This window comes from Cyprinus carpio, chromosome A9, assembly GCF_018340385.1.
Source record: "Cyprinus carpio isolate SPL01 chromosome A9, ASM1834038v1, whole genome shotgun sequence".
Taxonomy (NCBI): Eukaryota; Metazoa; Chordata; class Actinopteri; order Cypriniformes; family Cyprinidae; genus Cyprinus; species Cyprinus carpio.
Genome location: NC_056580.1, coordinates 4,167,614 through 4,182,613, shown reverse-complemented (window position 1 = coordinate 4,182,613; position 15,000 = coordinate 4,167,614). Strand labels below are relative to the sequence as shown.

At 47.3% G+C, this 15,000-nt stretch overlaps 13 non-coding genes across 13 annotated transcripts; all 13 read left to right on the top strand.

The window, feature by feature from the left end:
• Positions 1-420: 420 nt before the first annotated feature.
• trnar-ccu lies at positions 421-493 on the top strand. Its single transcript has one exon. It is a non-coding gene; the product is annotated as a tRNA-Arg (tRNA).
• A 1,859-nt stretch (positions 494-2,352) lies between these two features.
• On the top strand, positions 2,353-2,425 carry trnar-ccu. Its single transcript has one exon. It is a non-coding gene; the product is annotated as a tRNA-Arg (tRNA).
• A 6-nt stretch (positions 2,426-2,431) lies between these two features.
• trnam-cau lies at positions 2,432-2,503 on the top strand. Its single transcript has one exon. It is a non-coding gene; the product is annotated as a tRNA-Met (tRNA).
• Positions 2,504-3,646: 1,143 nt separating this feature from the next.
• trnar-ccu lies at positions 3,647-3,719 on the top strand. Its single transcript has one exon. It is a non-coding gene; the product is annotated as a tRNA-Arg (tRNA).
• Positions 3,720-5,583: 1,864 nt separating this feature from the next.
• Positions 5,584-5,656, top strand: trnar-ccu. Its single transcript has one exon. It is a non-coding gene; the product is annotated as a tRNA-Arg (tRNA).
• A 1,228-nt stretch (positions 5,657-6,884) lies between these two features.
• Positions 6,885-6,957, top strand: trnar-ccu. The gene has a single exon. It is a non-coding gene; the product is annotated as a tRNA-Arg (tRNA).
• A 1,224-nt stretch (positions 6,958-8,181) lies between these two features.
• On the top strand, positions 8,182-8,254 carry trnar-ccu. Its single transcript has one exon. It is a non-coding gene; the product is annotated as a tRNA-Arg (tRNA).
• Positions 8,255-9,484: 1,230 nt separating this feature from the next.
• On the top strand, positions 9,485-9,557 carry trnar-ccu. Its single transcript has one exon. It is a non-coding gene; the product is annotated as a tRNA-Arg (tRNA).
• A 1,225-nt stretch (positions 9,558-10,782) lies between these two features.
• trnar-ccu lies at positions 10,783-10,855 on the top strand. Its single transcript has one exon. It is a non-coding gene; the product is annotated as a tRNA-Arg (tRNA).
• Positions 10,856-12,718: 1,863 nt separating this feature from the next.
• Positions 12,719-12,791, top strand: trnar-ccu. Its single transcript has one exon. It is a non-coding gene; the product is annotated as a tRNA-Arg (tRNA).
• Positions 12,792-12,797: 6 nt separating this feature from the next.
• trnat-cgu lies at positions 12,798-12,869 on the top strand. The gene has a single exon. It is a non-coding gene; the product is annotated as a tRNA-Thr (tRNA).
• A 1,478-nt stretch (positions 12,870-14,347) lies between these two features.
• On the top strand, positions 14,348-14,420 carry trnar-ccu. The gene has a single exon. It is a non-coding gene; the product is annotated as a tRNA-Arg (tRNA).
• Positions 14,421-14,763: 343 nt separating this feature from the next.
• Positions 14,764-14,835, top strand: trnat-cgu. The gene has a single exon. It is a non-coding gene; the product is annotated as a tRNA-Thr (tRNA).
• Positions 14,836-15,000: the final 165 nt, after the last annotated feature.

Below are 15,000 nucleotides of genomic sequence, written 5' to 3'. Positions count from 1 at the left end.
TTGTTCATCCAGAAGCCTGTGTGTGTGTATTTTAAAGGCCTCCTGAATAAGATATAGAATTAAAAGGGCAAGTTAGCTGCTGCACGCTAACCCCAGTGGCCTTATGGATAAGGCACTGGCCTTCGAAGCCAGGGATTGTGGGTTCAAGTCCCAGCAGGATTGATTTACAGCAGAGTGGCGGAGCAGAAGAGTCCTGGGCCCATAACCCAGAGGTTGATGGATGGAAACCTCTCTCTGCTGTTTCTTCTTTAACTTCCAGACATGCCTGAGTGTCCAATAAAGGGGCAGCATCCAAAGCCTGGTCATGAAAATCTTTGTCCTCTCTTTTTTGTCATTCATCTAGAAGACTTGGTGTGTGTATTTTAAAGGCCTCCTGAATGAGATGCAGAATTAAAAGGGTAAGTTGCCTACTGCCTAACAGCCCCAGTGGCCTAATGGATAAGGCACTGGCCTCCTAAGCCAGGGATTGTGGGTTCGAGTCCCATCTGGGGTGGTTTACAGCAGAGTGGCGCAGCGGAAGCGTGCTGGGCCCGTATCTCAGAGCTTGATGGATCGAAACCATCCTCTGCTAAGAGTCTTTAACTTCTAGACGTGCCTGAGTCCCCAAAAAAGGGGCAACTTCCACAGCCTGGTCGTGAAAAGCTTGGTCCTCTCATAGTAGTTGTTCATCCAGAAGAATCTGTGTTTGTATTTTAAAGGCCTCTCAAACAAGATGTAGAATTAAAAGGGCAAGTTAGCTGCCACAAAACAGCCCCAGTGGCCTAATGGAAAAGGCACTGGCGTTTTAAGCCAGGGATTGTGTGTTAGAATCCAATCAGGGATCACTTTACAGCAGAGTGGCGCAGCGGAAGCGTGCTGGGCCCATAACCCAGAGGTCGATGGATCGAAACCATCCTCTGCTAAGACTTTTAACTTTGAGAAGTGCCTAAATGCTTAAAAAAAGGGGCAACATCCACAGCTTGGTCCTCTCATAGTAGTCATTCATCCAGAAGACTGTGTGTAAGTATTTTAAAAGCTTCCTGAATAAGATGAAGAAGTAAAAGGGCAAGTTAGCTGCTGCATAATAGCCCCAGCGGCCTAAAGGAAAATGCACTGGCGTTCCAAGCCTGGGATTGTGTGTTAGAGTCCAATCTGGGATCACTTACAGCAGAGTGGCGCAGCCGAAGCGTGCTGGGCCCGTATCCCAGAGCTTGATGGATGGAAACCATCTTCTGCTAAGAGGTTTTAACTTCTAGAAGCGCCTGAGTGCTTAACAAAAGGGGCACAGCTCGTTCCTCTCATAGTAGTCGTTCATCAAGAAGGCTGTATGAGGTTGTTTTTAAATGTCTCCTGATTAAGATGGAGAATTAAAAGGGCAAGTTAATTACTGCGTAGCAGCCCCAGTGGCCTAATGGGTAAATCCCAGGCCTCCTATTCCAGGTGGTGTGGGTTCGTGTCCCACCTGCAGTGGTTTACAGCAGAGTGGCGCAGCGCAAGTGTGCTGGGCCCATAACCCAGAGGTCGATGGATTGAAACCATCCTCTGCTAAGAGTTTTTAACTTCTAGATGCGCCTGAGTCCCCAAAAAAGGGGCAACATCCACTGTCTGGTCGTGAAAAGCTTGGTCCTCTCATAGTTGTTCATCCAGAAGACTCTGTGTTTGTATTTTAAAGGCCTCCTGAACAAGATGTGGAATTAAAAGGGCAAGTTAGCTGCCACAAAACAGCCCCAGTGGCCTAATGGAAAAGGCACTGGCGTTCTAAGCCACGGATTGTGTGTTAGAGTCCTATCTGGGATCACTTACAGCAGAGTGGCGCAGCGGAAGCGTGCTGGGCCCATAACCCAGAGGTCGATGGATCGAAACCATCCTCTGCTAAGACTCTTTAACTTGAAGATGTGCCTAAATGCTTAAAAAAATGTGCAACATGAAAAGCTTGGTCCTCTCATAGTAGTCGTTCATCCAGAAGCCTGTGTGTGTGCATTTTAAAGGCCTCCTGAATAAGATATAGAATTAAAAGGGCAAGTTAGCTGCTGCACCACAGCCCCAGTGGCCTTATGGATAAGGCCCTGGCCTTCGAAGCCAGGGATTGTGGGTTCAAGTCCCAGCAGGATTGATTTACAGCAGAGTGGCGCAGCAGAAGAGTCCTGGGCCCATAACCCAGAGGTTGATGGATGGATAAACCTCTCTCTGCTGTTTCTTCTTTAACTTCCAGACATGCCTGAGTCTCCAATAAAGGGGCAGCATCCAAAGCCTGGTCATGAAAATCTTTGTCCTCTCTTTTTTGTCATTCATCTAGAAGACTTGGTGTGTGTATTTTAAAGGCCTCCTGAATGAGATGCAGAATTAAAAGGGTAAGTTGCCTACTGCCTAACAGCCCCAGTGGCCTAATGGATAAGGCACTGGCCTCCTAAGCCAGGGATTGTGGGTTCGAGTCCCATCTGGGGTGGTTTACAGCAGAGTGGCGCAGCGGAAGCGTGCTGGGCCCATAACCCAGAGGTCGATGGTTCGAAACCATCCTCTGCTAAGAGTTTTTAACTTCTAGACGTGCCTGAGTCCCCAAAGAAAGGGGCAACTTCCACAGCCTGGTCGTGAAAAGCTTGGTCCTCTCATAGTAGTTGTTCATCCAGAAGAATCTGTGTTTGTATTTTAAAGGCCTCTCAAACAAGATGTAGAATTAAAAGGGCAAGTTAGCTGCCACAAAACAGCCCCAGTGGCCTAATGGAAAAGGCACTGGCCTTTTAAGCCAGGGATTGTGTGTTAGAATCCAATCAGGGATCACTTACAGCAGAGTGGCGCAGCGGAAGCGTGCTGGGCCCATAACCCAGAGGTCGATGGATCGAAACCATCCTCTGCTAAGACTTTTTAACTTTGAGACGTGCCTAAATGTTTAAAAAAAGGGGCAACATCCACAGCTTGGTCCTCTCATAGTAGTCATTCATCCAGAAGACTGTGTGTAAGTATTTTAAAAGCTTCCTGAATAAGATGAAGAATTAAAAGGGCAAGTTAGCTGCTGCATAATAGCCCCAGCGGCCTAAAGGAAAATGCACTGGCGTTCCAAGCCTGGGATTGTGTGTTAGAGTCCAATCTGGAATCACTTACAGCAGAGTGGCGCAGCGGAAGCGTGCTGGGCCCGTATTTCAGAGCTTGATGGATGGAAACCATCCTCTGCTAAGACTCTTTAACTTCAAGATGTGCCTAAATGCTTAAAAAAATGTGCAACATGAAAAGCTTGGTCCTCTCATAGTAGTTGTTCATCCAGAAGAATCTGTGTTTGTATTTTAAAGGCCTCTCAAACAAGATGTAGAATTAAAAGGGCAAGTTAGCTGCTGCACCCTAGCCCCAGTGGCCTTATGGATAAGGCACTGGCCTTTGAAGCCAGGGATTGTGGGTTCAAGTCCCAGCAGGATTGATTTACAGCAGAGTGGCGCAGCAGAAGAGTCCTGGGCCCATAACCCAGAGGTTGATGGATGGAAACCTCTCTCTGCTGTTTCTTCTTTAACTTCCAGACATGCCTGAGTCTCCAATAAAGGGGCAGCATCCAAAGCCTGGTCATGAAAATCTTTGTCCTCTCTTTTTTGTCATTCATCTAGAAGACTTGGTGTGTGTATTTTAAAGGCCTCCTGAATGAGATGCGGAATTAAAAGGGTAAGTTGCCTACTGCCTAACAGCCCCAGTGGCCTAATGGATAAGGCACTGGCCTCCTAAGCCAGGGATTGTGGGTTCGAGTCCCATCTGGGGTGGTTTACAGCAGAGTGGCGCAGCGGAAGCGTGCTGGGCCCATAACCCAGAGGTCGATGGATCGAAACCATACTCTGCTAAGAGTTTTTAACTTCTAGACGTGCCTGAGTCCCCAAAAAAGGGGCAACTTCCACAGCCTGGTCGTGAAAAGCTTGGTCCTCTCATAGTAGTTTGTTCATCCAGAAGAATCTGTGTTTGTATTTTAAAGGCCTCTCAAACAAGATGTAGAATTAAAAGGGCAAGTTAGCTGCCACAAAACAGCCCCAGTGGCCTAATGGAAAAGGCACTGGCGTTTTAAGCCAGGGATTGTGTGTTAGAATCCAATCAGGGATCACTTACAGCAGAGTGGCGCAGCGGAAGTGTGCTGGGCCCATAACCCAGAGGTCGATGGATCGAAACCATCCTCTGCTAAGACTTTTTAACTTTGAGACGTGCCTAAATGCTTAAAAAAAAGGGGCAACATCCACAGCTTGGTCCTCTCATAGTAGTCATTCATCCAGAAGACTGTGTGTAAGTATTTTAAAAGCTTCCTGAATAAGATGAAGAATTAAAAGGGCAAGTTAGCTGCTGCATAATAGCCCCAGCGGCCTAAAGGAAAATGCACTGGCGTTCCAAGCCTGGGATTGTGTGTTAGAGTCCAATCTGGAATCACTTACAGCAGAGTGGTGCAGCGGACGCGTGCTGGGCCCGTATCTCAGAGCTTGATGGATAGAAACCATCCTCTGCTAAGAGGTTTTAACTTCTAGAAGCGCCTGAGTGCTTAACAAAAGGGGCACAGCTCGGTCCTCTCATAGTAGTCGTTCATCAAGAAGGCTGTATGAGGTTATTTTTAAATGTCTCCTGATTAAGATGGAGAATTAAAAGGGCAAGTTAATTACTGCATAGCAGCCCCAGTGGCCTAATGGGTAAATCCCAGGCCTCCTATTCCAGGTGGTGTGGGTTCGTGTCCCACCTGCAGTGGTTTACAGCAGAGTGGCGCAGCGCAAGTGTGCTGGGCCCATAACCCAGAGGTCGATGGATTGAAACCATCCTCTGCTAAGAGTTTTTAACTTCTAGATGCGCCTGAGTCCCCAAAAAAGGGGCAACTTCCACAGCCTGGTCGTGAAAAGCTTGGTCCTCTCATAGTAGTTGTTCATCCATAAGAATCTGTGTTTGTATTTTAAAGGCCTCCTGAACAAGATGTGGAATTAAAAGGGCAAGTTAGCTGCCACAAAACAGCCCCAGTGGCCTAATGGAAAAGGCACTGGCGTTCTAAGCCACGGATTGTGTGTTAGAGTCCTATCTGGGATTACTTACAGCAGAGTGGCGCAGCGGAAGCGTGCTGGGCCCATAACCCAGAGGTCGATGGATCGAAACCATCCTCTGCTAAGACTCTTTAACTTCAAGATGTGCCTAAATGCTTAAAAAAATGTGCAACATGAAAAGCTTGGTCCTCTCTTAGTAGTCGTTCATCCAGAAGCCTGTGTGTGTGTATTTTAAAGGCCTCCTGAATAAGATATAGAATTAAAAGGGCAAGTTAGCTGCTGCACCCCAGCCCCAGTGGCCTTATGGATAAGGCACTGGCCTTCGAAGCCAGGGATTGTGGGTTCAAGTCCCAGCAGGATTGATTTACAGCAGAGTGGCGCAGCAGAAGAGTCCTGGGCCCATAACCCAGAGGTTGATGGATTGAAACCTCTCTCTCTGCTGTTTCTTCTTTAACTTCCAGACATGCCTGAGTCTCCAATAAAGGGGCAGCATCCAAAGCCTGGTCATGAAAATCTTTGTCCTCTCTTTTTTGTCATTCATCTAGAAGACTTGGTGTGTGTATTTTAAAGGCCTCCTGAATGAGATGCAGAATTAAAAGGGTAAGTTGCCTACTGCCTAACAGCCCCAGTGGCCTAATGGATAAGGCACTGGCCTCCTAAGCCAGGGATTGTGGGTTCGAGTCCCATCTGGGGTGGTTTACAGCAGAGTGGCGCAGCGGAAGCGTGCTGGGCCCATAACCCAGAGGTCGATGGATCGAAACCCATCCTCTGCTAAGAGTTTTTAACTTCTAGACGTGCCTGAGTCCCCAAAAAAGGGGCAACTTCCACAGCCTGGTCGTGAAAAGCTTGGTCCTCTCATAGTAGTTGTTCATCCAGAAGAATCTGTGTTTGTATTTTAAAGGCCTCTCAAACAAGATGTAAATTAAAAGGGCAAGTTAGCTGCCACAAAACAGCCCCAGTGGCCTAATGGAAAAGGCACTGGCGCGTTTAAGCCAGGGATTGTGTGTTAGAATCCAATCAGGGATCACTTACAGCAGAGTGGTGCAGCGGAAGCGTGCTGGGCCCATAACCCAGAGGTCGATGGATCGAAACCATCCTCTGCTAAGACTTTTTAACTTTGAGACGTGCCTAAATGCTAAAAAAAAAAAAGGGGCAACATCCACAGCTTGGTCCTCTCATAGTAGTCATTCATCCAGAAGACTGTGTGTAAGTATTTTAAAAGCTTCCTGAATAAGATGAAGAATTAAAAGGGCAAGTTAGCTGCTGCATAATAGCCCCAGCGGCCTAAAGGAAAATGCACTGGCGTTCCAAGCCTGGGATTGTGTGTTAGAGTCCAATCTGGAATCACTTACAGCAGAGTGGCGCAGCGGAAGCGTGCTGGGCCCGTATTTCAGAGCTTGATGGATGGAAACCATCCTCTGCTAAGACTCTTTAACTTCAAGATGTGCCTAAATGCTTAAAAAAAAATGTGCAACATGAAAAGCTTGGTCCTCTCATAGTAGTTGTTCATCCAGAAGCCTGTGTGTGTGTATTTTAAAGGCCTCCTGAATAAGATATAGAATTAAAAGGGCAAGTTAGCTGCTGCACCCCAGCCCCAGTGGCCTTATGGATAAGGCACTGGCCTTCGAAGCCAGGGATTGTGGGTTCAAGTCCCAGAAGGATTGATTTACAGCAGAGTGGCGCAGCAGAAGAGTCCTGGGCCCATAACCCAGAGGTTGATGGATGGAAAACCTCTCTCTGCTGTTTCTTCTTTAACTTCCAGACATGCCTGAGTCTCCAATAAAGGGGCAGCATCCAAAGCCTGGTCATGAAAATCTTTGTCCTCTCTTTTTTGTCATTCATCTAGAAGACTTGGTGTGTGTATTTTAAAGGCCTCCTGAATGAGATGCAGAATTAAAAGGGTAAGTTGCCTACTGCCTAAAAGCCCCAGTGGCCTAATGGATAAGGCACTGGCCTCCTAAGCCAGGGATTGTGGGTTCGAGTCCCATCTGGGGTGGTTTACAGCAGAGTGGCGCAGCGTAAGCGTGCTGGGCCCATAACCCAGAGGTCGATGGATCGAAACCATCCTCTGCTAAGAGTTTTTAACTTCTAGACGTGCCTGAGTCCCCAAAAAAGGGGCAACTTCCACAGCCTGGTCGTGAAAAGCTTGGTCCTCTCATAGTAGTTGTTCATCCAGAAGAATCTGTGTTTGTATTTTAAAGGCCTCTCAAACAAGATGTAGAATTAAAAGGGCAAGTTAGCTGCCACAAAACAGCCCCAGTGGCCTAATGGAAAAGGCACTGGCGTTTTAAGCCAGGGATTGTGTGTTAGAATCCAATCAGGGATCACTTACAGCAGAGTGGCGCAGCGGAAGCGTGCTGGGCCCATAACCCAGAGGTCGATGGATCGAAACCATCCTCTGCTAAAGACTTTTTAACTTTGAGAAGTGCCTAAATGCTTAAAAAAAGGGGCAACATCCACAGCTTGGTCCTCTCATAGTAGTCATTCATCCAGAAGACTGTGTGTAAGTATTTTAAAAGCTTCCTGAATAAGATGAAGAATTAAAAGGGCAAGTTAGCTGCTGCATGATAGCCCCAGCGGCCTAAAGGAAAATGCACTGGCGTTCCAAGCCTGGGATTGTGTGTTAGAGTCTAATCTGGAATCACTTACAGCAGAGTGGAGCAGCGGACGCGTGCTGGGCCCGTATCTTAGAGCTTGATGGATGGAAACCATCCTCTGCTAAGACTCTTTAACTTCAAGATGTGCCTAAATGCTAAAATGCTTTGTGCAACATGAAAAGCTTGGTCCTCTCATAGTAGTTGTTCATCCAGAAGCCTGTGTGTGTGTATTTTAAAGGCCTCCTGAATAAGATATAGAATTAAAAGGGCAAGTAGCTGCTGCTGCACCCCAGCCCCAGTGGCCTTATGGATAAGGCACTGGCCTTCGAAGCCAGGGATTGTGGGTTCAAGTCCCAGCAGGATTGATTTACAGCAGAGTGGCGCAGCAGAAGAGTCCTGGGCCCATAACCCAGAGGTTGATGGATGTAAACCTCTCTCTGCTGTTTCTTCTTTAACTTCCAGACATGCCTGAGTCTCCAATAAAGGGGCAGCATCCAAAGCCTGGTCATGAAAATCTTTGTCCTCTCTTTTTTGTCATTCATCTAGAAGACTTGATGTGTGTATTTTAAAGGCCTCCTGAATGAGATGCAGAATTAAAAGGGTAAGTTGCCTACTGCCTAACAGCCCCAGTGGCCTAATGGATAAGGCACTGGCCTCCTAAGCCAGGGATTGTGGGTTTGAGTCCCATCTGGGGTGGTTTACAGCAGAGTGGCGCAGCGGAAGCGTGCTGGGCCCATAACCCAGAGGTCGATGGATCGAAACCATCCTCTGCTAAGAGTTTTTAACTTCTAGACGTGCCTGAGTCCCCAAAAAAGGGGGCAACTTCCACAGCCTGGTCGTGAAAAGCTTGGTCCTCTCATAGTAGTTGTTCATCCAGAAGAATCTGTGTTTGTATTTTTTTAAAGGCCTCTCAAACAAGATGTAGAATTAAAAGGGCAAGTTAGCTGCCACAAAACAGCCCCAGTGGCCTAATGGAAAAGGCACTGGCGTTTTAAGCCAGGGATTGTGTGTTAGAATCCAATCAGGGATCACTTACAGCAGAGTGGCGCAGCGGAAGCGTGCTGGGCCCATAACCCAGAGGTCGATGGATCGAAACCATCCTCTGCTAAGACTTTTTAACTTTGAGACGTGCCTAAATGCTTAAAAAAAGAGGGGGAGGTTGATGGGTTTGGTCCTTTCTTTGTTGTGATTCATCCAGAAGACTGTGTGTAAGTATTTTAAAAGCTTACTGAATAAGATGAAGAATTAAAAGGGCAAGTTAGCTGCTGCATAATAGCCCCAGCGGCCTAAAGGAAAATGCACTGGCGTTCCAAGCCTGGGATTGTGTGTTAGAGTCCAATCTGGGATCACTTACAGCAGAGTGGCGCAGCCGAAGCGTGCTGGGCCCGTATCCCAGAGCTTGATGGATGGAAACCATCTTCTGCTAAAGACTCTTTAACTTCAAGATGTGCCTAAATGCTTAAAAAAAATGTGCAACATGAAAAGCTTGGTCCTCTCATAGTAGTTCTTTCATCCAGAAGCCTGTGTGTGTGCATTTTAAAGGGCCTCCTGAATAAGATATAGAATTAAAAGGGCAAGTTAGCTGCTGCACCCCAGCCCCAGTGGCCTTATGGATAAGGCACTGGCCTTCGAAGCCAGGGATTGTGGGTTCAAGTCCCAGCAGGATTGATTTACAGCAGAGTGGCGCAGCAGAAGAGTCCTGTGCCCATAACCCAGAGGTTGATGGATGGAAACCTCTCTCTGCTGTTTCTTCTTTAACTTCCAGACATGCCTGAGTCTCCAATAAAGGGGCAGCATCCAAAGCCTGGGCATGAAAATCTTTGTCCTCTCTTTTTTGTCATTCATCTAGAAGACTTAGTGTGTGTATTTTAAAGGCCTCCTGAATGAGATGCAGAATTAAAAGGGTAAGTTGCCTACTGCCTAACAGCCCCAGTGGCCTAATGGATAAGGCACTGGCCTCCTAAGCCAGGGATTGTGGGTTGGAGTCCCATCTGGGGTGGTTTACAGCAGAGTGGCGCAGCGGAAGTGTGCTGGGCCCATAACCCAGAGGTCGATGGATCGAAACCATCCTCTGCTAAGAGTTTTTAACTTCTAGACGTGCCTGAGTCCCCAAAAAAGGGGCAACTTCCACAGCCTGGTCGTGAAAAGCTTGGTCCTCTCATAGTAGTTGTTCATCCAGAAGAATCTGTGTTTGTATTTTAAAGGCCTCTCAAACAAGATGTAGAATTAAAAGGGCAAGTTAGCTGCCACAAAACAGCCCCAGTGGCCTAATGGAAAAGGCACTGGCGTTTAAGCCAGGGATTGTGTGTTAGAATCCAATCAGGGATCACTTACAGCAGAGTGGCGCAGCGGAAGCGTGCTGGGCCCATAACCCAGAGGTCGATGGATCGAAACCATCCTCTGCTAAGACTTTTTAACTTTGAGACGTGCCTAAATGCTTAAAAAAAGGGGTAACATCCACAGCTTGGTCCTCTCATAGTAGTAATTCATCAAGAAGACTGTGTGTAAGTATTTTAAAAGCTTCCTGAATAAGATGAAGAATTAAAAGGGCAAGTTAGCTGCTGCATAATAGCCCCAGCGGCCTAAAGGAAAATGCACTGGCGTTCCAAGCCTGGGATTGTGTGTTAGAGTCCAATCTGGGATCACTTACAGCAGAGTGGCGCAGCGGAAGCGTGCTGGGCCCGTATTTCAGAGCTTGATGGATGGAAACCATCCTCTGCTAAGACTCTTTAACTTCAAGATGTGCCTAAATGCTTAAAAAAAATGTGCAACATGAAAAGCTTGGTCCTCTCTCATAGTAGTTGTTCATCCAGAAGCCTGTGTGTGTGTATTTTAAAGGCCTCCTGAATAAGATATAGAATTAAAAGGGCAAGTTAGCTGCTGCTGCACCCTAGCCCCAGTGGCCTTATGGATAAGGCACTGGCCTTCGAAGCCAGGGATTGTGGGTTCAAGTCCCAGCAGGATTGATTTACAGCAGAGTGGCGCAGCAGAAGAGTCCTGGGCCCATAACCCAGAGGTTGATGGATGGAAACCTCTCTCTGCTGTTTCTTCTTTAACTTCCAGACATGCCTGAGTCTCCAATAAAGGGGCAGCATCCAAAGCCTGGTCATGAAAATCTTTGTCCTCTCTTTTTTGTCATTCATCTAGAAGACTTGGTGTGTGTATTTTAAAGGCCTCCTGAATGAGATGCAGAATTAAAGGGGTAAGTTGCATACTGCCTAACAGCCCCAGTGGCCTAATGGATAAGGCACTGGCCTCCTAAGCCAGGGATTGTGGGTTCGAGTCCCATCTGGGGTGGTTTACAGCAGAGTGGCGCAGCGGAAGCGTGCTGGGCCCATAACCCAGAGGTCGATGGATCGAAACCATCCTCTGCTAAGAGTTTTTAACTTCTAGACGTGCCTGAGTCCCCAAAAAAGGGGCAACTTCCACAGCCTGGTCGTGAAAAGCTTGGTCCTCTCATAGTAGTTGTTCATCCAGAAGAATCTGTGTTTGTATTTTAAAGGCCTCTCAAACAAGATGTAGAATTAAAAGGGCAAGTTAGCTGCCACAAAACAGCCCCAGTGGCCTAATGGAAAAGGCACTGGCCTTTTAAGCCAGGGATTGTGTGTTAGAATCCAGTCAGGGATCACTTACAGCAGAGTGGCGCAGCGGAAGCGTGCTGGGCCCATAACCCAGAGGTCGATGGATCGAAACCATCCTCTGCTAAGACTTTTTAGATTTGAGACGTGCCTAAATGCTTAAAAAAAGGGGCAACATCCACAGCTTGGTCCTCTCATAGTAGTCATTCATCCAGAAGACTGTGTGTAAGTATTTTAAAAGCTTCCTGAATAAGATGAAGAAGTAAAAGGGCAAGTTAGCTGCTGCATAATAGCCCCAGCGGCCTAAAGGAAAATGCACTGGCGTTCCAAGCCTGGGATTGTGTGTTAGAGTCCAATCTGGAATCACTTACAGCAGAGTGGAGTGGCGCAGCGGACGCGTGCTGGGCCCGTATCTCAGAGCTTGATGGATGAAAACCATCTTCTGCTAAGAGGTTTTAACTTCTAGAAGCGCCTGAGTGCTTAACAAAAGGGGCACAGCTCGGTCCTCTCATAGTAGTCGTTCATCAAGAAGGCTGTATGAGGTTATTTTAAAGGTCTCCTGATTAAGATGGAGAATTAAAAGGGCAAGTTAAGTACTGCATAGCAGCCCCAGTGGCCTAATGGGTAAATCCCAGGCCTCCTATTCCAGGTGGTGTGGGTTTGTGTCCCACCTGCAGTGGTTTACAGCAGAGTGGCGCAGCGCAAGTGTGCTGGGCCCATAACCCAGAGGTCGATGGATTGAAACCATCCTCTGCTAAGAGTTTTTAACTTCTAGATGCGCCTGAGTCCCCAAAAAAGGGGCAACATCCACTGTCTGGTCGTGAAAAGCTTGGTCCTCTCATAGTTGTTCATCCAGAAGACTCTGTGTTTGTATTTTAAAGGCCTCCTGAACAAGATGTGGAATTAAAAGGGCAAGTTAGCTGCCACAAAACAGCCCCAGTGGCCTAATGGAAAAGGCACTGGCGTTCTAAGCCACGGATTGTGTGTTAGAGCCCTATCTGGGGTCACTTACAGCAGAGTGGCGCAGCGGAAGTGTGCTGGGCCCATAACCCAGAGGTCGATGGATCGAAACCATCCTCTGCTAAGACTCTTTAACTTCAAGATGTGCCTAAATGCTTAAAGCTTAATGTGCAACATGAAAAGCTTGGTCCTCTCATAGTAGTCGTTCATCCAGAAGCCTGTGTGTGTGTATTTTAAAGGCCTCCTGAATAAGATATAGAATTAAAAGGGCAAGTTAGCTGCTGCACCCCAGCCCCAGTGGCCTTATGGATAAGGCACTGGCCTTCGAAGCCAGGGATTGTGGGTTCAAGTCCCAGCAGGATTGATTTACAGCAGAGTGGCGCAGCAGAAGAGTCCTGGGCCCATAACCCAGAGGTTGACGGATGGAAACCTTTCTCTGCTGTTTCTTCTTTAACTTCCAGACATGCCTGAGTCTCCAATAAAGGGGCAGCATCCAAAGCCTGGTCATGAAAATCTTTGTCCTCTCTTTTTTGTCATTCATCTAGAAGACTTGGTGTGTGTATTTTAAAGGCCTCCTGAATGAGATGCAGAATTAAAAGGGTAAGTTGCCTACTGCCTAACAGCCCCAGTGGCCTAATGGATAAGGCACTGGCCTCCTAAGCCAGGGATTGTGGGTTGGAGTCCCATCTGGGGTGGTTTACAGCAGAGTGGCGCAGCGGAAGCGTGCTGGGCCCGTAACCCAGAGGTCGATGGATCGAAACCATCCTCTGCTAAGAGTTTTTAACTTCTAGACGTGCCTGAGTCCCCAAAAAAGGGGCAACTTCCACAGCCTGGTCGTGAAAAGCTTGGTCCTCTCATAGTAGTTGTTCATCCAGAAGAATCTGTGTTTGTATTTTAAAGGCCTCTCAAACAAGATGTAGAATTAAAAGGGCAAGTTAGCTGCCACAAAACAGCACCAGTGGCCTAATGGAAAAGGCACTGGCGTTTTAAGCCAGGGATTGTGTGTTAGAATCCAATCAGGGATCACTTACAGCAGAGTGGCGCAGCGGAAGCGTGCTGGGCACATAACCCAGAGGTCGATGGATCGAAACCATCCTCTGCTAAGACTTTTTAACTTTGAGACGTGCCTAAATGCTTAAAAAAAAGGGGCAACACTCCACAGCTTGGTCCTCTCATAGTAGTCATTCATCCAGAAGACTGTGTGTAAGTATTTTAAAAAAGCTTCCTGAATAAGATGAAGAATTAAAAGGGCAAGTTAGCTGCTGCATAATAGCCCCAGCGGCCAAAAGGAAAATGCACTGGCGTTCCAAGCCTGGGATTGTGTGTTAGAGTCCAATCTGGAATCACTTACAGCAGAGTGGCGCAGCGGAAGCGTGCTGGGCCCATAACCCAGAGGTTGATGGATGGAAACCATCCTCTGCTAAGAGTTTTTAACTTCTAGATGTGCCTGAGTGCTTAAAAAAAGGGGCAACATCCACAGTCGTGAAAAGCTTGGTCCTCTCATAGTAGGGTTCATCCAGAAGACTGTGTGTTTGTATTTTAAAGGCCTCCTGAATAAGATGTGAGAATTAAAAGGGCAAGTTAGCTGCTGCATACAGCCCCAGTGGCCTAAATGGAAAAGGCACTGGTGTTCTAAGCCAGGGGATTGTGTGTTAGAGTCCAATCAGGGATCGCTTACAGCAGAGTGGCGCAGTGGAAGCGTGCTGGGCCCATAACCCAGAGGTCGATGGATGGAAACCATCCTCTGCTAAGACTCTTTAACTTCAAGATGTGCCTAAATGCTTAAAAAAAAAAATGTGCAACATGAAAAGCTTGGTCCTCTCATAGTAGTTGTTAATCCAGAAGCCTGTGTGTGTGTATTTTAAAGGCCTCCTGAATAAGATATAGAATTAAAAGGGCAAGTTAGCTGCTGCACCCTAGCCCCAGTGGCCTTATGGATAAGGCACTGGCCTTCGAAGCCAGGGATTGTGGGTTCAAGTCCCAGAAGGATTGATTTACAGCAGAGTGGCGCAGCAAAAGAGTCCTGGGCCCATAACCCAGAGGTTGATGGATGGAAACCTCTCTCTGCTGTTTCTTCTTTGACTTCCAGACATGCCTGAGTCTCCAATAAAGGGGCAGCATCCAAAGCCTGGTCATGAAAATCTTTGTCCTCTCTTTTTTGTCATTCATCTAGAAGACTTGGTGTGTGTATTTTAAAGGCCTCCTGAATGAGATGCAGAATTAAAAGGGTAGAGTTGCCTACTGCCTAACAGCCCCAGTGGCCTAATGGATAAGGGACTGGCCTCCTAAGCCAGGGATTGTGGGTTCGAGTCCCATCTGGGGTGGTTTACAGCAGAGTGGCGCAGCGGAAGCGTGCTGGGCCCATAACCCAGAGGTCGATGGATCGAAACCATCCTCTGCTAAGAGTTTTTAACTTTCTAGACGTGCCTGAGTCCCCAAAAAAGGGGCAACTTCCACAGCCTGGTCGTGAAAAGCTTGGTCCTCTCATAGTAGTTGTTCATCCAGAAGAATCTGTGTTTGTATTTTAAAGGCCTCCAAACAAACAAGATGTAGAATTAAAAGGGCAAGTTAGCTGCTGCCACAAAACAGCCCCAGTGGCCTAATGGAAAAGGCACTGGCCTTTTAAGCCAGGGATTGTGTGTTAGAATCCAATCAGGGATCACTTACAGCAGAGTGGCGCAGCGGAAGCGTGCTGGGCCCGTAACCCAGAGGTCGATGGATCGAAACCATCCTCTGCTAAGAGTTTTTAACTTCTAGACGTGCCTGAGTCCCTAAAAAAAAGGGGCAACTTCCACAGCCTGGTCGTGAAAAGCTTGGTCCTCTCATAGTAGTTGTTCATCAAGAAATCTGTGTTTGTATTTTAAAGGCCTCTCAAACAAGATGTAGAATTAAAAGGGCAAGTTA